The following is a 27,004-nucleotide window of genomic DNA, read 5'->3' as shown; positions in this document are numbered from 1 at the left end:
TATTAATAAACACTCCTTTGAGTCAATAATTTAACTTCTGCAAATTTACTCTAATGAAATACTTATTAATGACCAAAGGGATTCAGAAATAACATTGATAACAGTATTATTTTTAGGGCAAAAAATAAAAATCAGCCTAATTTTCCAACTAAAGGACAATGATGAAATAAATCAAACTATACAATGGAATAATTTATAGTCATTAAAATAGTGTTTTAAAAATCATAATATCTAGCTATGAATAGTATTCAAAACTATACTTTAAATCACATAAATGACATTGCTCTAATTTTCTTTGAAAGTGTGAAAATAAAGAAGGATGCAAGGAATTACAATCATTTAATAATGTTCTAGGTAGTTGGATTTTGGATGGCTTTTATTTTCTTCTTTATATTGTTCTGTATTTTTCAATGCATGAACAAAATTCTGCATTAATTTTTAATCAGAAAAAGTCAAACAGTCAGAAACAGGAACTAAAAAGTACAACAGTTTCAGGCCATTTAATGAGGGTGAAAAAATGCTTATGAGTCTCAATACCTTCAAAGGACATCATTATGTTAAAATTTAATTAAAGTATGTTAATAATGATAACACTTGAAAATTAAAGAAAAGTTATATTATGTTTAATACTCCCTGCTTAAGAAGCCAGGGCAGTAAAACATAAATTTAAAATTGTGCTTTATCAGAAACGTTTAAGCATTTAAAAAATCGATTCATCCATCCTCAAAGAATGATAAGGGGATATGGAAGATCCAATAATGTGAAACAGTTCATTTCTTCCACTTATAAGCCACAACTGTATTAGTCATATGCCACCAGGTTTAATAAGCACACGTTCCCACAAATTTCAAAAGAAGCCTTTGCTGCTCTGCTGACACTACATACTCTCCATGCATAAGCCAAGAGCTGTGCGTAAATAAGAAACATTCCAAGTTCTGTTCGCTTTCTCAAGCCATTTAAATATGAATGAAATTAGCATTTGATTTCACTTTCTGCATCTTCAATCAGCACAACTCTGAGGAATAAAAATGGCTTCTGTATTTCCTTGATAACTTAGAGGTGCTGCTTAGCTCAGAGCTCTGTACATAGCCAATGACAACTAAAAGTTGTAGGTTTATTGGACTAGACAATTGTACCGCCTATAAGCAGAAGATTTTGAAAACCAGGTCAGACTTTATTTCAAGGTACCTGGGTTAGGAAGAGAGATATGATATATTACCAAAATGAGTTTGATTAAAATATTTCTCCTGAATTTTTCTCTTATCTACCTCCACCCACATACCTGATCTTGATGTGGGGTGCTACATAGGGGTTCAGACTCTATCAACCTATTCTGAACAGAAGGATATGAAAAGACTATGCCATCAAATAATAATAATATCAAACATGACTATTTATGGAGTGCTTACCATGTACCACACCTTATTCTATTCATGTGGGATACTCCCTAAGCAAGATAGAATAGCTGCCTTAATGCAGTTTACATGCTGCAGAGGATTCATACAACAAAAGATTAACAAATAATTATGCAATGTAACTTCGATTGTGAAGTAAATTAAATCAAGGGATGGGGCTGAAGAGATGATCCACAGGTATTTTCCATAGCGTATCCAGGAGGTGACACATAAGCAGGGAGACTTGAATCAAGTGCATGTAAACCTTAGAAAGAACTGGGGAAAGAGCTTAAGACAAAGGGCAGAAAGGAGGATTAAGTGTTTCCAGAATAGCTAAAGCCTAGTGAGTTAAGGAGAAAGTAGTTGGAAATGAGGTTGAAAAGGGAACCAGGGACTATATTATTTAAGGCCAGGTGATGCTAGTCGTGTTTTTATTTTATTTTAAGTAGATGAAGTAGAGGGTTCATCTACTTAAAATTATGCATGATCTGATTTATATTTTAATAATAAGATCAAACTGCTGGCTGCAGAACAGAATTGACTGAGAAAAAGATGCAGTAGGAGTCTACTACTGTTGTAAATGAAGGTTTGGATTAGAGAGGTAGCATTGAGGTGGTGAGAAGTGCAGTTTGACAACATTATCCAAGGGAGAAATCTGAATTAAATTAAAAAAAAACAAAACAAAGCATTCATCTGAAATCTTATTATATAGTTGCTGGATTGAGACACTGAAATCAGGCCAAAGAACCGAAGAACAGAAAATTAGGAAAAATGAAGTCTGTAAAATTGCCTGAGGCAGAGTTCATACTGATATGGCACCATTTTGTACCATAATAAATGTGTTACATATGCACCAGGAGATATTTGTTTCCTCAATCTTTAAGATGGTTGGTGGAGCCACTGCTGGAAAACCGTCTTTGCCGATAAAATCTGCTGTCTCTTCAGCAGCGATACCGTCCAGTATTTGCTAATGTGTTGTGTTAAATTGAGCTTGGCCAAGGAGGTGCTCTTCCTTGTGGATATCTACTTCAGTGGCAGGTGCAAAACACCCCACAGATACAGTGGCCTGTGGAGGAATGCTTATTCCAGGTGCCTGAGGCATCTCAAGGTGACACGGTCTGGAAGGGGATTAGGCAGCGGGGGCTTCTGAGGTGCTTTCGGTGGTAGCACAGAAATCTGTCGTCTCATTTGATTGGAAAATTCTTTCTTGTGACTATTGTGCCTCTTCAGTGCCACACAGGCCCTCTGACAACAGTTTTGCAACTAGGGAACATTAGTATTGGGAAATATTATATATATATTTATAATATTACATTATATATTTAAATTATATAATATATATAATTTAATATATATAATTATATATCACATATAATTATATAATAAGTAATATATATTATATATATATACTTCAATTTGTAGAGTATTCACATAATCATAAGAAATTTCAACATTATGTTGGCAAATTACAGAAAAGGAATTGCTGTTAGAAATTTTATAATTTCATCTGTTATACTTTTAAATTGTTTCTAGAAATGATTTAAAATTATTTTCAACTACCAATCCAAAGTTAGTTTCTTGTCAAGAATTTGAAGAGATCATCTGAACAAAATTTGACCAGGAATTACGTATCCATCTTGAGGAAAAAAACTTTATATAAACATATTTTTCATTAATTATTTTTTCTTTTTCTTTTCGTATGGGCAGGCTCCGGGAATCGAACTTGGATCTCTGGCATGGCAGGCGAGAATTCTGCCACTGAGCCACCACTGCACCACCCCTCCATTAATTTTTTTTTGTTAGATTGTATTTGGAAGTTTTATACAAATTCAAAACATAATATTTTCTCTAATACTTTATATGGATTTTAATAATAATCACACCATGTAAAGGAAAGGTAGTGATTTATTTTAAACCAAGCCTGATATAAATGTCCCCAAATTCCCTCCAGTGTTCCCTAAGATGTTACAACATTTTTTCTATGTGCTAATATTGGAAGAAGGCTTGGAAGCCCAGGAAACACTGTATCTTAGGAAAGAACAGTTAAGATCATGAGGCCAGTTCAGATGTTTAGGTCTAAATGGACTGAGAAATTATCTTGCCCTACTGCTTCTTTGTAGTGTATGAAAGAAAAAATGAGAGGGAATTTGTTTTCTCCTTTCCAAAGAATAAGTTGAGCTTGAGTCTTCCCTTGACCAGTAGAGAGCTAACAGGCTTGGTTTTGGTAGAGGCAAATAACTGGAGGGCTCTTGGAAGGGCTGCAAAAGAGGATGGGAAATCATGACCCATGATTAGGGTAGCAGTTGGGGAGAGTGGTCAAATCTGAGTTCTGTGCTTATACAGGACCAGGAAGGTGGAAAGACATCTGATGGAGATGTTATGTGTGGCTGCTGGTACAGAAACCTTGGAAATGTCAGAAGTTATCAGTGGCTGAGGTGAGAGGGAATGGAGGTGTGAGAAGTCAAGAATAAGCTTGAAATGGACATCATGAATTTGGGCCTCTCTCTACCAAGGTTCTGCAAGAAAATTAAGCTCCACAGAAAATGACTGTTTCATCAGTTCTCCCAGGGATGATCCATAGGTCTACACACCATTCTAGATGCAAAGGAGTAAAGTTAATTCATTATATACAAATCTTTTAGACTTTAGGACTTGACTCTTGAGGACTCCTCATTTGAGAAAGACTTATTTGGACAATGACCTTTTCAGGATGGACCATGATGAGCCAAGGACAAAATCACTTTTCAACTTTTTGTATTGTGTGTCCTCTCCTAAGCTCTTATGAAGCAGCTCTTGTGAGAAATACTGGAAATGGGGATTTAAGTCAAAGTATTTAAATTAAGACATATGACGTTTGATGACTATAGAGTTTCAGGAAAATATTCATGCCAATTATATGCAATAGAAAATTTGTAAGCCAGAGAAGAATAAGAGATTGAATAAATGGAGATTTCATGAGAATGCAATTATTTCCTAAAGTACAAATTGGTTTTTGATGGAATCTGATTCATTCTTACCATCATACTTCCAATTAGGTAACATTCTCTTATGAAAGGGGATTGAGGAACAATCTGAACAAAACAGGTTTTCTCTGCAAGTTAAAGTAGTATCCCAGCAAAGTGATAGTCTATTTCTTTTATGTGTTACGGTTTTGTTTATTGCACATGTCAATGATACTTACATGGGTTGATAGGTAGAGGTGGATGGAATCTGAATTTTTTTTGTAATTTTATTTCTACTAAAGAAAGTTATTACTGTACTGCTCTCAAAGGATTTGCAAGGAGCTTTAAAGAACAGAAAAAGAGAAAATAATTGATTTCCAATTATGTAATGACTGAACTTACCCACAATTCTTAAATATCCTGACAAGGGCTAGGATTCAAGATGGTGCTTAAAATTGGATTTTGCATGGCATAGTATTTCCTGCATTTTATATTTCAATACCGAGACTAGTTTAGGTGTGTGTATATCTTTGAAATTAACCTTTTATTGATTTATAAAAAATATTTAGTATGTGCCTACCATGTGCCAGGTACTATTTTATGAGCTGGAAAACAGCAGAAAAAACTGCTTTTAAAATATTATTTCCAGAAAACAGATCTTTTTTTTAATCCACCCTTAAAGACAAATAATTGGTAGCAAAACAAGCCATTAGGGATCACTTTCAGCATATTTTAAAATGATGTCAATTTCAGTATTTTGGATGCTAAAGAAAACTAAGCCAACATCTCATCAGCAAAGTATCCCTCCTTGTAACTCTCACACTGGGTGCTGTTGTTTTTACCATCTTAAGAAATGGTGCTTATACTGCCTCCCTTAGTTGAAAAGTTGTTACTCTCAGGAGACTTCAGTTTCTTATGTTTAAATTGTTCTTTTAAAAAAGTATATCTACTATTCATAGATATACTTTCTTGCACTTGACTATAATAATTTATCCTTCTCTTATTTTAGAAGTACACCTTTCCAATATTTATGAAATGTTATATTAATTTTCACTGACAAGCAAAGCTATACACATTTTTGCCCCTTGTCTATGTATTTTTTCATTTTTTTTATAGGCATGGAACTTCATAGATTATCTACATGCCATTCCCTAGGCATCTCTACACTTTGTCTACAGCTGGAGGCTCCTGAGCTGCCAAATTTAAAAGCAAAATAGATTTTCAAGTGCAATTCTAGTATAGTCATGTTGAAAGTGACAATAATCCTCTCACTATGACACACTGCCCAAAATAGCATTGGCATCCCTTGACACCATGGAGGAGCAAATTTTATTTTCTCTTACTTCACTCTGTATCTACTTAGCAGTCATGCCATGTGGCCTGAGTTAATAAATACAGGATCCCCTGGATTACTGGGATTAAGATAACCTTTCTCTGGACAAAGAACACTGAAAGCAATTGAAAATGAATTAAATACCCCTTATTTCTCCACATTGGTGGTACTGACAATTTGCCAGTCTGAAACCCTTTAAGTAGGTAAGCATAGTTAATATTGATGGATTTTTTTAAAGCTTTCACATACTTTAATTTTATTTAATCCTCACAATAAGCCTGTGACATGTCATAGATCCTGGACTAAAATTCAGAAATTAAGTAGCTCAGGCTCTTACAGCTAGTCACTGACAGCTTCTCTGAATGCAATGTCCTTTATAGGACACCAGAGTGTCTATCTTTTAATATCTTAACTTTTGTGAAGTGTAATATACACACAGAGAAGTGTGCACATGTCTACAGTAGATGGAATTATACAAACTGAGCCCACACATATGACCAGCATCCAGATTGAAAGCCTCAGAAGCTTCCACATGCCACTATCTCCCCATGCCTCCCACCGTAACCAGGACCGAACTTCTCACAACATACTCTAGTTTTACTTGTTTTTGTACTTTATAGCAGTAGAATCATATAGTATGCCCTCCTTTATTTTTGACTTCTTTAACTTAACTTTACATTTGTGAAATTCATCCATATTGTTATATGTGATTTTAGATTTTCATTCTTATTGCTATATGCTCTTCCATAAATTATGACTATACCACAATCTATTCATTTATTTTACTATTGATGGCTATTTGATATTTTCAGTTTTGGTCTCTTTATATATATTTGGAATATATACATACACACACATTTGGGGTAGACCTATTGCTGAGGCACAGGTCCTGCAAACATTAAGCTTTGGCAAAGAATGCCAAACAGTTTCCCAAAGTGGTTCTACCACGGACTCTCTATCTTTTATTATTATTACTATTTAATGATTATTATTAATAATCAAGTTTTCAACTATGATTACCATCATTGTCGCTGCCATTCTTTGAATTATTATTATGAATTATTATTATTCTTTGAATTATTATTATATTATTATTATGAGCTGGGTCTATGCTAAGCACTATACAGATATTATAATACATCCTTCAAGGCAACTCTACAGAGATCCATTTCAAGGTGAGAGGTGTTGGTCGCTGCTATGACCCTAAGGAATGTTAAAGTAAAATGAGAGAGAAAGGGATCAGGGGATCTGGAGACATCAGTCTTCAGACAAGTTTATTATAGCTGAATGCACAATTTATATACCAGCAAGAAGTATGTGGAAGGCTGTTTACAAGCAAAAGCTTAAGAAACAAGCAGTACAATAACAACTTTAAGGGAACAAACATATCTAAGATTAAAGTATTCTTTTCCTTCAAGCAAGTCTCTTCCGCACACCATTATGCTTTATGCTTTATCTGCACATCTAAGTTTCTACTGAAGTTTCATGTTCTCAAAACATATGCCTTCATTTTCTCATAGTTTATGAACCAAGTCTGCAACTTCAAGTTAAGCATAAACTTTTTAACTCCTAAAGAGAGGAACTGAGGTTCAGAGACATGAAGAAACTTTGGACACATTGCTTGTAAGTTGTGTGGTTAAGACTTAAACCCTGGTTGTCTGACTCCAGATATATATATATCGGGAGTTTGTTTATTCAACAGGTGCTATTTTTTAGCCAGTTTTAGATTTGCAGAAATACTGGGAAGATAGTACAGAGGTAGGTTTGCCCAGAGTGATGCCCTGATAAATCCCAGAGTGATTTGCACAGTGAATAAAAAAGTATTTGCAAAGTCCCCTTGGGGGAATGGTTAGAAAAGGCGAAATTTCAACTTCCCCATTTGAAGAAGGCCTGATATTCTCGCAAGCAGTGAGAACAACCAAATCAGTAGACTGAGCCCTCAATCTTGGGGTTTTTCCATATGAAATTTATCCCTGCAAAGGATAGGTTAAGTCTACTTAAAATTAGGCCTAAAAGCCAGCCCCAGAGAACCTCTTTTGTTTCTCAGATGTGGCCTCTCAGCCAATGCGGCAAGTAAACCTACTGCTCTCCCCCTCTCTACGTGGGACATGACTCCCAGGGGTGTAAATCTCCCTGGCAATGCGGGACAGAAATCCTAGAATGAGCTGGGACTCAGCATCAAGGGATTGAGAAAAACTTCTCGACTGAAAGGGGGAAGAGAGAAATGAGACAAAGTGTCTGTGGCTGAGAGATTTCAAATAGAGTCAAGAGGTTATCCTGGAGGTTATTCTTACACACTATATAGATATTTCCTTTTTAGTTTAAGGTATATTAAAGAGGCTAAAGGGAAGTGCCTGAAGCTCTAGAGCTGTGTTCCAGTAGTCACGTTTCTTTAAGATGATTGTATAATGATATAACTATTGCAATGTGACTGTGTGATTGTGAAAATCTTCTTCTGATGCTCCTTTATCTACAGTATGGACAGATGAGTAAAAAAAATGGATTAAAAGTAAATAATAGGAGGAACAAATGTTAAAATAAGTTGGGTCGATGGAAATACTAATGGTCAATGAGAGGAGGGGGTAAGGGGTATGGTATGTATGAGTTTCTTCTTTTTTCTTTTTATTTCTTTTTCTGGAGTGATGCAGATGTTCTAAGAAATGATCATGGTGATGAATGTACAATGATGTGATGGTATTGTGAGCCATTGATTGCACACATTATGGAATGTTCAAATGTTAAGAATGCTCATGTTTGTATGCTGTTTGGTTTTATCAATAAAAACTTAATAAATGGATAGAAGATCTAGTAGGATGATCAATAAGAAAGTATAAGACTTGAATGGTACTCTAAACCAACTAGATCTAGCAAACAAATAGAACACTGCACCCAACAAAAACAGAACACACATTCTTCCCAAGTGCACGTGGATCATTCTCCAGAATACACTAGATGTTGGGTCACAAAATAAGTCCCAATAAATTTAAAAATTGAAATCATGCAATGTATATTCTCCAAACACAATGGAGTGGTGCTAGAAATCAATAATAGAGGGAGAAGTGGAAATTTCACAAGTATGTGGAAATTGAACAATATACTTTTAAAACCAATGGGTTAAAGAGGAAATCAGAAGTGAAATTAGAAAATATCTTGAGGCAAATGAAAATGAAAATACAACATATCAAACTTATGGGATGCAGCAAAGTCATTGCTGAGAGGGAGATTTATTGCTTGGAGTGCTTACATTATAAAAAGAAGAAAGACTTCAAATCAGAGACCTGACCTCAAAACTGGAAGAACGAGAAAAAGAAGAGCAAACTTATCCCAAAGTGAGCAAAGGAAGGACATAAAAAAGATTAGAGCAGAGGCAAATGAAATTTAAAAAAAAAATAGAAAATAATCAACAAAGAACTAGAAGTTTGCTCTTTAAAAGATCCATAAAATTGGCAAAACTCTAGTTGGACTGACGAATTTAAAAAGAGAGAATACAAATTGCTAAAATCAGAAATGAAAATGGGTATATTACTACTAATCTCGCTGAAATAGAAAGGACTATAAGAGGATACTCTGAAGAACTGTACACCAATATATCAGATAACCTAGATGAAATGGGCAAATTCTTAGATACACACAAACTATGTACATTGATTCAAGAAGAAACAGAAGATCTCAACAAACCAATTACTGGTAAAGAGTGTGAATCAGTAATCAAAAACTTCCTTCACAAGGGAATTCCACCAAACATTCCAAGAAGACTTAACTCCAATTTTGCTCAAAATCCTCCATAAAATTAAAGAGGAAGGAATGTTCCCTAAGTCATTCCACCAGGCCAGCATCACCCTCTTACCAAAGCCAGATAAAGTTAACAAAAGGAAAAAACTACAGACCAATATCTCTTATGAACATAGACGCAAAAATCCTTAATAAAATACTAGCAAACTGAACCCAAAAGCATATTAAAAGAATTATACACCATGATCAAGTGGGATTTATCTCTGGTATGAAAGAGTGGTTCAACATAGGAAAATAAATTAATTATGATATATAAATTAACAGAATGAAGGAAAAAAAACTTCATGATCATCTCAATTGATGCAGAAAAGGCTTTTGACAAGATCTAGCACTCTTTCTTGATAAAAATTTGGAAAACTAGCAATAGAAGGAAACTTTCTTAATATGATAAAAGGCATATATGAAAAACCTGCAGCTCACATGCTACTTAATGGTGAAAGACTGAAAGCTTTCCCTTTAAGAACAGAAATAAGGGAAGGATGCCCACTGTTACCACTGCTTTTCAGTATTGTTCTGTAAGTTCTTTTCAGAGAAATTAGGCAAGAAAAATAAATAAAAGACATCCAGATTAGAAAGTAAGAATCAAAACTTTCCCTATTTGCATATTATGGTCCTTTATGAAAATTCCTGAAAAATCCACAACAAGACTCTTAAAGCTAAATAAATCAACAAAGTGTCAGGGTACAATATCAATACCCCCAAACTGGTAGTGTTTCTATACAGAAGCAATGAATGATCAGAAGAAATCAAGAAAAAAATTCCATTTATAACAACATCTAAAAGAATCAAACACTTAGGAATAAGACTAGCCAAGGATGTAAAAAGACTTCTCAGACTAGATTCTTTGATTTAGCAATATTTATTTAGGGTTCATCCATGCCATTTCATGGCTTGATAGCTCATTTCTTTTTATCACTGGATAATATTCCAATATATGGATATGCCACAATTTATCCATTCATCTATCAAAGGGCATTTTGGCTGCTTTCAGTTTTTAGTGATTGTGATAAAGTTCCTATAAATATTTGTGTGCATATAGTCGTGCTATTGCTGGGTTGTATGGTTAAACTGTTTAATTTTGAATTGAAGAGTTTTCCAATATGTCAGTACCATTCTGAATTCCCATCAAAATGAATGAGAGTCCCTGTTTCTCTGCTTCCTCAAATCAGCTGGTACTGCCATATTTTTTTGGATTACAGCTCTTTAGGAATGAGATGGCTCCCCATTGCTATTTTAATTTGCAGTAACCTTGTGACAAATGATATTGAGCATCTTTTTGTGTGTTTATTTTCCATTTGTATATCTTCTTCAATGACCTGTTTGTTCAGATCATTTGCCAATTTTAAAATTTTGTAGCTTGCTTTCCTACTGTTGATTTTTCCGTGTTCTTTGCATATTTTGGACATAAGACTTTTGTTAATAACTGTCAAAATTTTGTTCATGCTTCCTTGGCATTCATCTTACATTGGCTAGGCCCCTTGCCTCAATACTCACCTTTGGCCTAGCTAGTTAAAAAGCAGTTTTCCAGCCCTAGGGCATAAACTCCCTCAAAGCCCAAACCCACATCTGTGACTGCCACTCACACCACCCACGCCACCCATACCACCTTACACTCTCGCAAGCTGGTCCAAAATGATAAACTAATCATCCCCACCATCCTTGCACCCCACTCCATTTCCCTTTTCTCATGTGTTTGCTTTAAACTCACCCATTCTTGACTTCCATGGAAAGTCTCTTAAGCTCTCCCCCTGGCCACAGTAAAAGTACATGTCCACAGGTCCCTCTTGCTTTGCTTGTGTGCTCCCTGCCTGCTGATTGAGCCACCTAAGCTGATCTTGCTTCCTGTTAACCCCTCATGGCATCCCTCTCTCTCTGGAGCCCATGAGTAACAGACTGTCTTTTCTCATGCCTTATGGCCTCAGTTTCCCATTGTGTTGCACAAGAGCTCCACTGGCACCCAAATTTAAAATCCAGCTTAACTAATTGGGAACACCCTTTATTAGATGCGTTTTGAAATTATTTTATACCAGTTTGTGGCTTGTTTTCTCATTCTTTTAACATTGTTGTTTGCAAAGTAGAAGTATTTGATTTTAATAAAGCCCAGTTTATCAATGTTTTCTTTTGTGGCTCATGCTTTTGGTGTTATATCTAAAAACCTATTGCCAAACCAAATGTAAACTAGATTTTATCCTGTTTTATCCTAGAAGGGTATTTTACTTAGGTCTATGATCCATTTAGAATTAATTTTTGTGAAGGTATAGGATTTGACTCCAGATTCTTTTTCTTTTGTTTTTCTTTCATGTAGACATCCAATTGTTTCAGCACCATTTGCTGAATCTTTTCTCCATTGAACTGACTTTGATACTTTGTCAAAATCAGTTAAGTATATTTGTGTGGGTCTGTTTTGGGCTTCCTATTATGTTTCATTGATCTATGTGTCTATTCTTTCACCAATTCATGCTGTCTTGATTACCGTTATTTACAGAAAGTCATGAATTTGAGCAGTATGAGTCTTTCAACTTTGTTGTTTTTCAATTGGCCATTCTAGATATTTGGCATTTCCATATATATTTTCAAATAATTTTGCCAATGTCTACAAAATAGCTTGCTGAAATTTTGGTTGGGAGTTCATTGACTATAGAGATCAAATTGTGCAGGATTGACATTGTAACAATTTTGAGTCTTCCAGTCCATGAACACAGAATACCTTTTCATTTATCTAGACATCCTTTGATTTCTTTCATCAGGCTTTTGTTGCTTTATGCATATAGATCCCAAATATATTTTGTTAGATTTATACTGAAGTATTTCATTTATTTGGTGCTATTATATATCATGATTTAAAAATTTTCTTTTTCAACCATTCATTGCAGGTATAGAGGAGAAAACTGACTTGTATACTAACCTTGTATCATAAAATTTTACTATAAGAAATTATTACTTCAAGTTTTTGTCATTGTTGTTTTTGATTCTTTAAGATTTTCTACATAGCTACTCCATGTCATCTGTGAACAAAGCAGGTGTCATTCATTCCTTCCCAATCTGTATACCTTTCATTTCCTTCATTTTCTTGTTGTATTAAACCAGCTGGACTTTCCATGTGATGCTGAATAGGAGTGGTGAGTGGAAACATCTTTGCCTTGTTCCTGATCTTAGGGAGAAAACATTCTGTTTTTCATGATTATTTTTGTATTTAAAACCTCATGATATCAGCTGTAAGTATTTTGTTCTTTATCTACTTCAGGAAGTTTCCTTGTATTAGTTTGCTAAGAGTTTTTATCATCAGTGTGGGTATTGGATCAATTGATTTTTTTCTTTGCCTAAATTTGTATGATCATATGATTTTATTTAGCATATTGATTTTTGAACTTTGAATCAGATTTGTATACCTGGAATAAATCTCAGTAGGTGGTGGCATATAATTCTTTTTATACATTTTTACTTTCTGTTTGCAAACACTTTGTTGAGGAATTTTGCATCTATGTTTATGAGGGATATTGGTCTGTAGTTTTCCTTTTTTAAATGTTTTTTATTGTTGAATATAACATATATAAAAAGAAAAGAAAGAAAAAGCAATGATTTTCAAACTATACTTAAACAAATAGTTACAGAACAGGTTTCAGAGCTTTGTTAAGGGTTACACATTCCTTTTTTGTAATATGTTTATCTGCTTTGGTATTAGGGGTATGTTGGCCTCATAGAATGAGTTAAGAATCACACAATTTGCTTCCATTTTCTAGAATAGATTTTGGAGAATTAGTACCATTTCTTCCATAAATGTTAGAATTCACCATTGGAAACATCTGGTACTGGTGCTTTGTTTTCTGAAAGGCTATTGTTGATTCAGTTTTTCAAATAGACATAGGTCTATTCAGATTATCTATTTCTCTTTGTGTGACTTTTGGTGGTTTGTATCTGTCAAGGAGTTGGTCCATTTTATCTATGTTATCAAATTTGTGGGCATAGAATTGTTTGTACTCTTCATTTATTATTATTCTAATTTCAATAGGTAGTAATTGTGACCCCTCTTTCATTTTGACATTGGCAATTTGTTTCTTCTCTCTTTTCTTCTTGGTTAGCCTAGAGATTTATCAATTTTACTGATCTTTGCAAGGAACCAGGTTTTGATTTCTTTGATAGTCTCTATTGCTTCCTTGTTTTCAATTTCCTTGTATGCTTTAATATATTTTATTTCTTTTCTTTTGCTTACTTTACATTTAAATTGCTCTTCTTTTTCTAGGTACCTAAGGTGCAAGCTTATATTATTGATTTTAGATATTTTTTCTTTCTAATATATGCATTTAATGCTATAACTTTCATGCTTTTGCTGTATCCCACAAATTTGAATTTTCACATCATTTAGTTCAATATATTTTAAAATTTATCCCGAGACTTCCTTTGACTCCTGTGTTATTTAGAAATGTGTTGTTTAATTTCCAAATATTTTGGAGTGTCCCCTTTATCTTTCAGTTATTGATATACAGTTTCCCTTCCATTGTGCCTTAAATATATTTTTATTATTTATATTCTTTTAAATTCGTTAAATGTGTCTTATGGTCCAGAATATGTCTATCTTGCTGAATTCTTCATGTTTGCTTAGAAGAATCTGTACTCTACTGTTATTGGATAGAGTATTCTACAATTGCCAGTTAGATCAAGTTAATCTACATGATTCCATTTTCTCTCCTCTTTTAGCATATTTATCATACTCCTTTAAACAATTTTGGTAATTGCCTTAGAGTTTGTAATATGCTTTTGCAACAAAACTAAGTCCACTCTAATAATACTGTATTGCTTCATGTGTAGTGCATGTATGCTAGAGTATTACTAATTCTTCCCTCCTTCCCTTATAATTATATTGCCATTTGTTTCAATTATTCAAATACTATAATCTTTCAATACATTCTTACTATTATTACTTTAAAGAAACAATTATCTCTTATTCATTAAGAACAAGAAAAATAAACAATTTTACTTTTCCTTTATTTATTCTTTCTCGGATGCTTGTTCTTGTGGGGTTCATATGTCAACTTGGCCAGGTGATGGTGCCCAGGTGTCTGGTCAAGAAAGAGCTGGCCTAACTATAACTGCAAGGATATTTTGTGGCTGGTTAATAAACCAGAAGGCTGATTTATTAAATCACCAGCCAGTTGATTTCATCCATGACCGAATAACCTGCAGTAAGGCCAAGGGAAGTGCCTTCTGTAATTAGTGATGTTTAATCTAATCAGCTGAAGGCTTAAAGGAGAAGTCAGAAGAGAGAATCTCTCTCTGCTTCAACCAGCCAGCCTCTCCTGGGGGTATTCATTGGAAATCTTCATTGGAGCTGTCACCTTGTGTTCTGCCCTATAGAATTTGGAGCCATGCATCCCCACAGTTGCATGAGTCACTTTTATAAAATCTCATATTGACAGATATCTCTTGTTTGTTATTTCCCTAGGAAACCCTGACTAATACAATGCTCATCCTTTATCTATATTTGAGTTTCTGACCTGTATAATTTTTCTTTTCTCTGTAGAACTTCTTTTAACATTTTTATTTAACATTAAATTTGCTAGAAGAACTCATAGAACTAATGGATATAATTTATTACAAGGAATGGATACAGACTGAAATCAGGCAAAGGAAGAGATATACAGAGTGGAGTACAAGAGAATATCAAATGTGGGACTTCCAGCTGCAGGCATTATGTGTGACAGTTCACTTGGCATATTGCCAACCAGGGAAACTCATCTGAGCCTAGGTGTCCAGAGTTTAATTGGCACTCCATCATGTAGGAATGATTTACATGGCTTATCTCAGTCTCTCGCCCTTCCAGACGTCAAGTGATACCACATGACACAAACTTCCCACCCTAAATCACATGATTACTATCTGGTGTGGCCAGCCCAACTCCAAGACCATTTGGTGTGGTTAGCTCCCACCTTAAGTCACATTGTTAGATTCTTCAGTATGGCTAACAGGCATGATGTTCCAAGGTCCTAGAGATCAGCTCTCAGTAGCTGAGGGCAAAGACCAAATCTCTGTTTGTCAAGGTTAATTCTTCACTACACACAGGTATATGAGAAGATGCTTTTGGGAGGAATTTATGTGACTAGTTCTGGCCAGAGGGTTTTGAGCATTTAATTGCTAGTGCAAAAGACTATATCACTCTTTTCTCTTGCTTCAGGCACTGCAGAAGTAAATGCTGATACAGAGGTACAATGCTGAGTCGTCACATGTAGGAGACTTGCCCTGGAGAACAGATATTGTATAAACAAGAAACAAATATTTTTTGTTTTAAGCCACTATGATTTGGGGAGGTGCTTGCTATTTTAAGACAGTGTAACCTTTCTTGACTGAGACAAAGTGGTCATACACATCTCTTAGGACATGCTAACAAATTGAAAACCAGAACATGGTATATTGCAAATTGGTTTGACAGACATTAAAGATTACTCCATCTCCAAAGTGTGGGTAAGTTAGGTTAAAAAAAGAGAAGGAGAATTTAGAAAGCTTTTTGTTTCTCACCTGTCCATGGAAAAGGGAAAGCAGTGCTTCTCATTCATTTCAAGCTCAGTAATGCTTTTTTATGGACTACTTAAAGAAATGTGTCCCTTGAAGTTTGGAAAGAATAAAGACAGGGGTAGACTGACCTGAGAGGGACAGACAGATCTTACACTGAGAATGAGAATGATGCACTTATTTCTGGGAATCATATGTGAAGCAATCTAAGCCCTTGGTAAAATAATTCTTCCCCAAAAAACTCCTAGAATGGAGAAATGACCCAGCAGAGAGGTGTGCATTAAAAAAGAGAACTACTAGAAGCCCATAGACTGATCGGGTAGGAGACAGTGGATGACTAGAGGAACATTGCTCAAGTAATAGAATTACAGTTGAAAATATCCAGCAATATTTTTGGAAAACATGTAAAACAAGGGAAACAAGAGAAAGATTTTAGCAATTGTATATCTGCCATCTAGAAGGCCCCAACAATAACTTTACCAGTTACTTAAAACTATATGCCAGTGGTTCTACAAAAGGAGATGGTTATATGTGGCCTCTCTCTCTCTCTCTCTCTCTAAGCCCAATTCTGCAAGTGAGATCATTGCACTCCCCTGTATGTGGGACATGACATCCAGGAGTAAAAGTCTCCCTGCTGGTGTGAGAGATGACTCCCAGGAATGAGTCCAGCCCTGGCACTGGACATATACCTGAGTGGTAGAGACCCAACTCAAATGAGGTTAAGAAAAAAAGAGTGTTTTCTGCCTCATTTAACTAAGGAAGCAGGAATGCCAAAAACTCCAATCACAGATAGATCCAGGAAATCACCACTGTCTTATGGGAAATGCCTTTTTCTACATATTTAGTTTCTGTGCTCTTTTCATTGCCTTTCTTTTTTCTCAGATTGACTCTCTTCATGAAATGGCCTTGAGAAATTTGGGCTTATTTTGTAGTAGCTTAGCAATATCAGGAGAAGGGATGCCTTTTTTTCCAGTAATGAAAGTCTAAGTTTAACTCTTTATCCCAAGTCGTATGTTGTGCCCATTCTGAACCAATCACTGTTACTGTGATTGGTCAATAAACTAGGGGATGGTGTCAGTCCTCACATAGACTGAATATTGGGAGAAGATTGGTTTTCCAAAGGAAAATTCGAGCTGTGTTACAAGAGATGTGGATTGGTTTTTATGTTGGCCAGGCAAGATTCTACCCCAGTGGGGAAATGTGTCAACTAATCATAGCCTAACAATGCATACTCTTTTAAACAAGTGTTTCTTAAGTTATTCATATGCCTATGAAAGAGAATGAATGAGCACCAATCCCTCTTTCATTAGCAATCATAAAATATCTTGAGTATAGCAGAAGAAAGAGTAGTCAAACGAATATCCATCACATTAATTAACTTAATATTAAGAGAGCAGATATTGGTGGATCAGAAATACTCTACCAAATGAGTAAGTTCATTTTAGAAATATCAATACAATATTGCGGCAGACTCCCTAGAGCATAGTCAAAATCAATAGAAAAAGAGGCACACATTTAAAAATAGCTCTCATAAAGTCTGAATTAGTCAGGAGGAGAAATATGGTATTATTTGTTGAGCTGAGATTTGCATGGTAAACATTTCATTACTCATTCTATGCCCTTCACTCTCAATGATTTCTTTCGAGATGCTTAAGAGGGAGTACACTCTGAGCATGCTATTTTTATAACAGTCCAGTAAGAAGTAAGCAGATTACAGAACAGTATAAATTGATTCTCAGCCACTTGATGATTATGGTGACCTAAGAATAAAGCCAAGGAGCTTGTTCTCGTGAAGCTTATGTATGTAGCAGAGAAGCTTAGTCTACCTATAGGTATGCCTAAGAGTTACTTCTAGAGGATCTCTTTTGTTGCTCAGATGTGGCCTCTCTCTCATTCTCTGAGCCCAATTCTGCAAGTGAGATCATTGCCCTCCCCCCTATGTCGGACATGACATCCAGAAGTAAAAGTCTTCCTGGTGGTGTGAGAGATGACTCCCAGGAATGAGTCCAGCCCTGGCACTGGACATCAACAACGCCATCTTGACCAAAAAGGGGAAAGGAAGTGTAACAAATAAGGTATTATTGGCTGAGAGAGTTCAAATAGAGTCAAGAAGCTACTCTGGAGGTCACTCTTATGCAAGCTTCAGTTAGACATTGCTACCTATCATAGCTTGCAAATCCCAACCAAAACCATTGCAGCCAATCCAAAAGAACACCTAGGGCAATATATAAGATTCTACAAAGGTTCCTTGTACTAGAGTAACTTCTTAGAGATGTACAACCTCCAGATGGGTCCCTGGACCAGATAAGCCCTGAAACCTAGAGGGCCAGCCTCTCCAGAACATCAGCTAGTTCCAACTCCCATCTCTATATTAATAACAGCCTCCTTCCAACATGAAAAAGTTAGAATGGCCATAGCCCAAATACCCCTAAAGAGTGGGATAGAAAGATCAAAGTAATGGTGGAGTTATACAGAGAAGGTAGAATTTAACAAGTGAGTATGATTGCTGAATCATTATATTATATTGATATTTCTGTTAGTCTCCAGTATCTTAGAGCAGCTAGAAGTAAAAACCTAAAATCGAGGAATTGTAACCTATTCCAAACTTAGAACTTTGTTCTACAATTAGTTGTTGTGCTGTGCATTAAAATTTATTGCTTTTTTGTATATATGCTATTTTTCACAGAAAAGAAAAAGTCGATTGTACTGATAAAAAAAATATTTACTCCTTCTAGCCTCCAATGTTTAGGAGCAGCTAGAAGGAAAAATCTGAGATGATGGTATGATAGCCCATTACAAACTCTGTCCTGTAACTACTTGTTGAACACTGCTTTTTTCTTTCTTTGCTTTGTATATATGTTATATTGAAAAAAAAAAAAAGAATAAAGCCAGGGGTGTTTGGGAGGATGGCAGAATAGAAAACCCCAGGAATCAGTCCCTCCACCAGAACAACTATTGAACATTAAAAGCTTGAATTAGAAATCTTAATTAAACATTAAAATATTAACATTTAAATTGAAAGTTGGAACCAACTCGTATGAGATTTCAGAGTCTAGTTGAACACTGAGCAGCATTCAAGGAAGAGTAGGAGGTTGAGAATGGTAAATTGTAGTAAATACCTGTAAATTTCACTCTCTACTCAGCACCCACCATCACCCACCCACAGACTTGTGGCAGCAGCAGTGACGTACTCAACTCTGGCCCCTGATGCAGCTGGCTGGTGTCAGGATTAGATCAAAAGACCTAGTTCCCCAAGACCCAGGGGCATGTGGCCTGATCACTGGTCACTGCCTTTTTAGTAGTTACTTCAGATTACTGGGGCCCAGCACTGAAGATAGCCATTATGAGAAACTGCCTCAGGCATACATGGCAGAGGAGACTTAGAGAAAGTACCCTTCCTCAAAAATACCTAAAGAAATGGATTTTACTGGGAAATACTGAATCAAGAAAGTACAGTTTCAAAGATTCATAGGAGAAGCTTGCTAGTACCTCCTTTACTCCCTTGTCAGAGAAGTGTGGAGCCAGCTGGCACTCCCTCTGTCAGCACTTGACCTTGTTCTGGCTGTTAAAGACTGACCTGAGAAGCCCGGCTCCAGCTCACCCCTGCTTCTAGAATTTGCCCTCTGAGCAAAAGCAACTTGAGACAAGAAAAGTAGTATAAGAAACAATTGAGTTGGATGACCTGGGGCAAATGCTTACTTGCTGTAAGACCTGTGGTATAGCACCTGATAGAAGGAGAATGACTGCTAGGAGTAGAGGGGACATTTAAATCCCTGTAAACAGCTGAAATCCTAAGGCCACCAGCAACCACAAGCCCAGGACAAGACAGGCTCAGAAAAGTCAGGGAGGTCCCTGCACTTTGCAATCATGTTGGGCTGACCTTCTTGATAGAAGAGCTAAACTCTGAAGGATTTATCCCACGATAACTACAAAGAAAATATTTGAAAAATGTAACAAAAAAAGAAAAGAGAAGGAACTCAAACGACACAATTGAAAAACGAAATAAATATGAAAGTAGGCATTAATGGAAGAACTGAAGAAAAAAAAAAAGATATAAGACTTATAAGGACTAAATAGCAAAATGGCAGGAGAATGTCCTACATTATCAGTAGCTACTTTTAATGTAAATGGATTAAATTCTCCAGTCAAAATTAAATATTAGCTGAATGGATAAAAAAGCATGAGCAAATTATCTGCTGTTTACAAAAGTCTCACTTTAAATTCAAAGACCTAAGCAAGTTGAAAGTTAAATGTTAGGGGAAAATACGCCATGCAACTAATAATCAAAAGAGGGGTGGGATAGCTATTACTAATATAAGATAAAATGGAGTTTAAGTCAAAACTGTTACAAGGGACAAAGAATGCCATTATATACTGATAAGACATTTAATTCAACAAGAATACATGACATTTATAAACATATATCTATATATTAGTGGAGACACAGAATATATGAAGCAAATATTGATAGATTTTAAGGGAGAAATAAATGGTTTTATAGCAATTTAGGAGAGATTTTAATACACCATATTCAATAAGGGCCAGAACATCTAGACAGAATATCAAAACGGAGAGAAAAGACCTACATAAACTGAAAGACATTCTATGTTCATAGATTGGAAGACTAAGTATTGTTAAAACGGCAGTTCTACCTAAAGTGATTTACAGATTTAATGCAACCGAATAAAAATTCCAACAAACCTTCTTTGCAGAAATAGGAAAACCAGTCATCAAATTTAATTTTTTTTTTACACGGCAGGCACCGAGAATTGAACCCGAGTCCTCTGGCATGGCCGGCGAGAACTCTGCCTGCTGAGCCACTGAGACCTGCCCGCCAGTCATCAAATTTATATAGAAGGGTAAGGGGGCCTGAATAACCAAAGTCATCTTGAAAAAGAACGAAGCTGGAGGATTCACACTTCCTGATCTTAAAACTTTTTACAAAGCCACATTAATAAAAACAATTTGGTACTGGTACAATGACAGAGATATAGATGAATGGAATTGAATTGAGAGTTCAGAAATCAATCCTCACATTTATGGCCAACTGATTTTTGACAAGGGGCCCAAGTCCAATCAATTAGTAGAGAATAGTCTCTTCAACAAATGATGCAGTGAAGCCTGTATATCCATATGCAAAAGAATGAAGGTGACTCCTACTTTACACCATATCTGAAATAAACTAAAAGTGGACAAACAAAAGAACTAGAATTATCAGCCTTCTAGAAGAGGGAAGCCCCTTCTGGACCTGTGTCAGGCAACCATTCCTTAGACTTTCCCTGAAAGCATAAGCAACAAATGAAAAAAAAAAAAAAAGATAAATGGGACCTTATCAAAATTTAAAACTTTTGTGCATTTAAGGACTTTATCACGAAAGCAAAATGAATCCTATGTGATGGGAGAAAGTATTTGGAAACCACATATCTGATAAGGGTTTAATATTCAGGATATATATAGAAATCCTACAACTCAACAAGAAAAAGATGAACAGCCCAGTTTAAATATGGGGAAAAGACTTGAATAGACAGTTCCCCAAAGAATATACACAAATGGCCAGAAAGCACATGAAAAAATGCTCAACATCATAACTATTAGGGAAATGCAAATCAATATGACAAAGGGGTACCATTTCGCATCCAATAAAATGACTACTCTTAAGGAAACAGAAAGATGTGGAACAGGATGTGGAGAAATAGGAATACTCATTCATTGTTTCCAGAAATGTATAATGGTGCAGCTGCTTTAGAAGACAGTTTGGAGGTTCCCCAGAAAATCAAATATAGAATTCCCATATGACCTGGCAATCCCAATACTAGGTATATATACCCAAAAGAATTGATAACAGGAACTTGAACAGGTATTTGCACACCGATGTTCATAGTGGCATCATTCACAATTCCTAAATGCTGGAAGCAAACCAAGTGTCTATCAACTGATAATTGTATAAACAAAATGTAGTATATGCAGACACTGGAATATTCAGCTATAAAAAAGAGTGAAGTTCTGTTAAATGTGACAACTTGAGTGAACCTTGAAAACATTGTGTTGAGTTAAATAAACCAGACACAGGACCAATATTGTATTATCTCGCTGATATGAAACAATTAGAACAAGCAAATTCATAGAGTCAAAAACTAGAATATATCTTACCATGGGCTTGCGGTGGGAGGGGGTTAGAGAATGGGGATTTAAAGGTTAAATTGTATTGAGTTTCTGTTTGGGGTGATGCAAAAGTGTTGGTAATGGATGCCGATAGTAGTACAACATTGTGAATGTAACAACACTGAAATATATGTTTGAATGTAGTTTAAGGGGGGAAATTTTAGGTTATATATGCTAATGGAATACAAATTTTAAACCTCGAATGGACTGTACAACATAAATAATGAACACTAAAGTAAACCATGTACTAGAGTTATTAGTCCAATTATAAAAACATGTTCTTTCATCAATTGCAAGAAATGAACTACACTCATGCAAGATATTAATAAAGGGGTTGTACATGGGAACTCTGTATTTTATGCATGATTTTACTATCAACCTACAATTTCTCTAATAACCAACAACAAAAAAGCCAGGACACTTCATAGGGCAGAGGGGCCATTCAAAATGATGCATTTAGGGAAGTGCTTGGGTATTTAGGAGGAGTATTTAACTCTCTCAATCCACTCAAACAAGGTGGTGATTCAAGGTAGATCTTAGCTTACTAATCTCATTCTGCCTCCATGAAACACTGTTTCACTCCACTCCTAGATGCTTAAAAATTCAAAAGGAAGAATAATGAGCAACTTAGAACTTACTTTTAAAATCTGAAGTGGAAACATTTTGTATATTTCAGAAGAGAGTTATCATAGTTTGTTATTTTTCACCCCAACCTTCACTACATCCCACTTCTAAAATTCAACAAGCATTTATTCAGCATGAACTAGGCAAAAGACACTCTGCTAAGATGAATAGCATGTGGTATCTTCACTTATAACCTGGTGTAAAAAGATAGACATACGCTCAATTAACTATAATAAAGCAGTATAGAGTGCTGTACAGTCTACAAAATATTTTCACATATTCATTTAGTTTAAGCCTCACAAAAATCATTTCAGTTAAGAAAAGAACCCCAAATTCTAATCATCCACCTTGATTTCTCCCCATGAGGGCAAGAAGCAAGTCTGGTTGTCCCCTGTTTATGTCAAGGTGCTTGGAACATAACAGCTACTGAGTGAATATTCATTGTATAAATGAATGTATCAATAAATGAATGTATTAATAAAAAGTTAATGACAGGCCTTATCTGGAGGTAGGGATGGTGAGAGACAGAAGAATGTTATGTGATTACTAGATAACTGATTTTGGTAGATATTAAGGGCAGGATTTGGTAAAGGGAGGTAATATACTGCTTTGGAAATACTGAATCAGTGAGGAGAAAAATGTCTGCTTGGAGAGGAGAAATAATGCTGTTGAGCCATATAGGCTGCAACAACTGCTAATAGGAAACGTATGTGCAGATTTAGAAGAGTCCATGCTACAGATACGGAGCTGGGAGACATCACCTGAAGTCCAAGGATGTGAATAAGTATAAAACAAGCAATGACAATAGCTCAGAACACATCCTTCAGGAATGATGCTTTAAGTACTGAATGTTATTAGAAGAAAAGGCCTCTCAATGGAATAGCATGGCAGGTTTACGTTGATAAAGAAAAGAGTCTTGAATCTTCCTCTAAATACATTCTATCTAGATTTTTCCTCCATGTTTCAGATAGGAACATGAAATCAGCAACAAATGTGAAGTTTAAAGAAGAGGAGAACAGGAAACTACTGAGGAATTAGAATAGGGTTAATTTTTTTTTTTTTTTAATTTTGAAACATAAAACATATTTTAATGTATCTGTTGTGAATATGAACATTAAATATAAAAATTCCAATTAACTTTTTTATTAATTAAAAAAAATTGACTAACACAACATTTAGAAATCATTCCATTCTACATATGCAATCAAAAATTCTTAATATCATCACATAGATGTATGATCATCATTTCTTAGTACATTTGCATCGATTTAGGAAAAGAACTAGCAGAACAACAGAAAAAGATATAGAATGATAATATAGAGAAAAAAATAAAAATAATAATAAAAACAAAAATAAAAAAATATATAAAAAAGAAAAAAGGAAAAAGAAAAAAACAAAAAACACAAACAAAAAAACTATAGCTCAGATGCAGCTTCATTCAGTGTTTTAACATAATTACATTACAATTAGGTAGTATTGTGCTGTCCATTTTTGAGTTTTTGTATCTAGTCCTGTTGCATAGTCTTTATCCCTTCAGCTCCAATTACCCATTATCTTACCCTGTTTCTAACTCCTGCTGGACTCTGTTACCAATGACATATTCCAAGTTTATTCTCTAATGTCAGTTCACATCAGTGGGACCATACCGTATTTGTCCTTTAGTTTTTGGCTAGTCTCACTCAGCATAATGTTCTCTAGGTCCATCCATGTTATTACATGCTTCATAAGTTTATCCTGTCTTAAAGCTGCATAATATTCCATCGTATGTATATACCACAGTTTGTTTAGCCACTCGTCTGTTGATGGACATTTTGGCTGTTTCCATCTCTTTGCAATTGTAAATAATGCTGCTATAAACATTGGTGTGCAAATGTCCGTTTGTGTCTTTGCCCTTAAGTCCTTTGAGTAGATACCTAGCAATGGTATTGCTGGGTCGTATGGCAATTCTATATTCAGTTTTTTGAGGAACCGCCAAACTGCCTTCCACAGTGGTTGCACCATTTGACATTCCCATCAACAGTGGATAAGTGTGCCTCTTTCTCCGCATCCTCTCCAGCACTTGTCATTTTCTGTTTTGTTGATAATGGCCATTCTGGTGGGTGTGAGATGATATCTCATTGTGGTTTTGATTTGCATTTCTCTAATGGCCAGGGACATTGAGCATCTCTTCATGTGCCTTTTGGCCATTTGTATTTCCTCTTCTGAGAAGTGTCTGTTCAAGTCTTTTTCCCATTTTGTAATTGGATTGGCTGTCTTTTTGTTGTTGAGTTGAACAATCTCTTTATAAATTCTGGATACTAGACCTTTATCTGATATGTTGTTTCCAAATATTGTCTCCCATTGTGTAGGCTGTCTTTCTACTTTCTTGATGAAGTTCTTTGATGCACAAAAGTGTTTAATTTTGAGGAGCTCCCATTTATTTATTTCTTTCTTCAGTGCTTTTGCTTTAGGTTTAAGGTCCATAAAACCGCCTCCAATTGTAAGTTTCATAAGATATCTCCCTACATTTTCCTCTAACTGTTTTATGGTCTTAGACCTAATGTTTAGATCTTTGATCCATTTTGAGTTAACTTTTGTATAGGGTGTGAGATACGAGTCCTCTTTCATTCTTTTGCATATGGATATCCAGTTCTCTAGGCACCATTTATTGAAGAGACTGTTCTGTCCCAGGTGAGTTGGCTTGACTGCCTTATTAAAGATCAAGTGTCCATAGATGAGAGGGTCTATATCTGAGCACTCTATTCGATTCCATTGGTCGATATATCTATCTTTATGCCAATACCATGCTGTTTTGACCACTGTGGCTTCATAATATGCCTTAAAGTCAGGCAGTGTGAAACCTCCAGCTTCGTTTTTTTTCCTCAAGATACTTTTAGCAATTTGGGGCACCCTGCCCTTCCAGATAAATTTGCTTATTGGTTTTTCTATTTCTGAAAAATAAGTTGTTGAGATTTTGATTGGTATTGCATTGAATCTGTAAATCAATTTAGGTAGGATTGACATCTTAACTATATTTAGTCTTCCAATCCATGAACACGGTATGCCCTTCCATCTATTTAGGTCTTCTGTGATTTCTTTTAACAGTTTCTTGTAGTTTTCTTTATATAGGTTTTTTGTCTCTTTAGTTAAATTTATTCCTAGGTATTTTATTCTTTTAGTTGCAATTGTGAATGTAATTCGTTTCTTGATTTCCCCCTCAGCTTCTTCATTGGTAGTGTATAGAAATGCTACAGATTTTTGAATGTTGATCTTGTAACCTGCTACTTTGCTGTACTCATTTATTAGCTCTAGTAGTTTTGTTGTGGATTTTTCCGGGTTTTCGATGTATAATATCATATCGTCTGCAAACAGTGATAGTTTTACTTCTTCCTTTCCAATTTTGATGCCTTGTATTTCTTTTTCTTGTCTAATTGCTCTGGCTAGAACCTCCAACACGATGTTGAATAATAGTGGTGATAGTGGACATCCTTGTCTTGTTCCTGATCTTAGGGGGAAAGTTTTCAATTTTTCCCCATTGAGGATGATATTAGCTGTGGGTTTTTCTAATATTCCCTCTATCATTTTAAGGAAGTTCCCTTGTATTCCTATCCTTTGAAGTGTTTTCAACAGGAAAGGATGTTGAATCTTGTCAAATGCCTTCTCTGCATCAATTGAGATGATCACGTGATTTTTCTGCTTTGATTTGTTGATATGGTGTATTACATTAAATGATTTTCTTATGTTGAACCATCCTTGCATACCTGGGATGAATCCTACTTGGTCATGATGTATAATTCTTTTAATGTGTTGTTGGATTCTATTTGCTAGAATTTTGTTGAGGATTTTTGCATCTATATTCATTAGAGAGATTGGTCTGTAGTTTTCTTTTTTTGTAATATCTTTGCCTGGTTTTGGTATGAGGGTGATGTTGGCTTCATAGAATGAATTAGGTAGTTTTCCCTCCACTTCGATTTTTTTGAAGAGTTTGAGGAGAGTTGGCACTAATTCTTTCTGGAATCTTTGGTAGAATTCACATGTGAAGCCATCTGGTCCTGAACTTTTCTTTTTGGGAAGCTTTTGAATGACTGATTCAATTTCTTTACCTGTGATTGGTTTGTTGAGGTCATCTATTTCTTCTTGAGTCAAAGTTGGTTGTTCATGTCTTTCCAGGAACCCGTCCATTTCATCTAAATTTTTGTATTTATTAGCGTAAAGTTGTTCATAGTATCCTGTTATTACCTCCTTTATTTCTGTGGGGCCAGTGGTTATGTCTC

The 27,004-nt window shown here is 35.4% G+C and overlaps 1 protein-coding gene across 13 annotated transcripts in view; it reads right to left on the bottom strand.

The window, feature by feature from the left end:
* Nucleotides 1–27,004, bottom strand: part of TMEM196 (transmembrane protein 196) — a 290,678-nt gene that overhangs the window by 68,482 nt on the left and 195,192 nt on the right. The window lies entirely within an intron of this gene.

The sequence above is a fragment of the Tamandua tetradactyla genome, chromosome 1, assembly GCF_023851605.1.
Source record: "Tamandua tetradactyla isolate mTamTet1 chromosome 1, mTamTet1.pri, whole genome shotgun sequence".
NCBI lineage: Eukaryota > Metazoa > Chordata > Mammalia > Pilosa > Myrmecophagidae > Tamandua > Tamandua tetradactyla.
The sequence above is the reverse complement of the archived record's forward strand: the minus strand, read 5'-3'. Positions and strand labels throughout refer to the sequence as shown.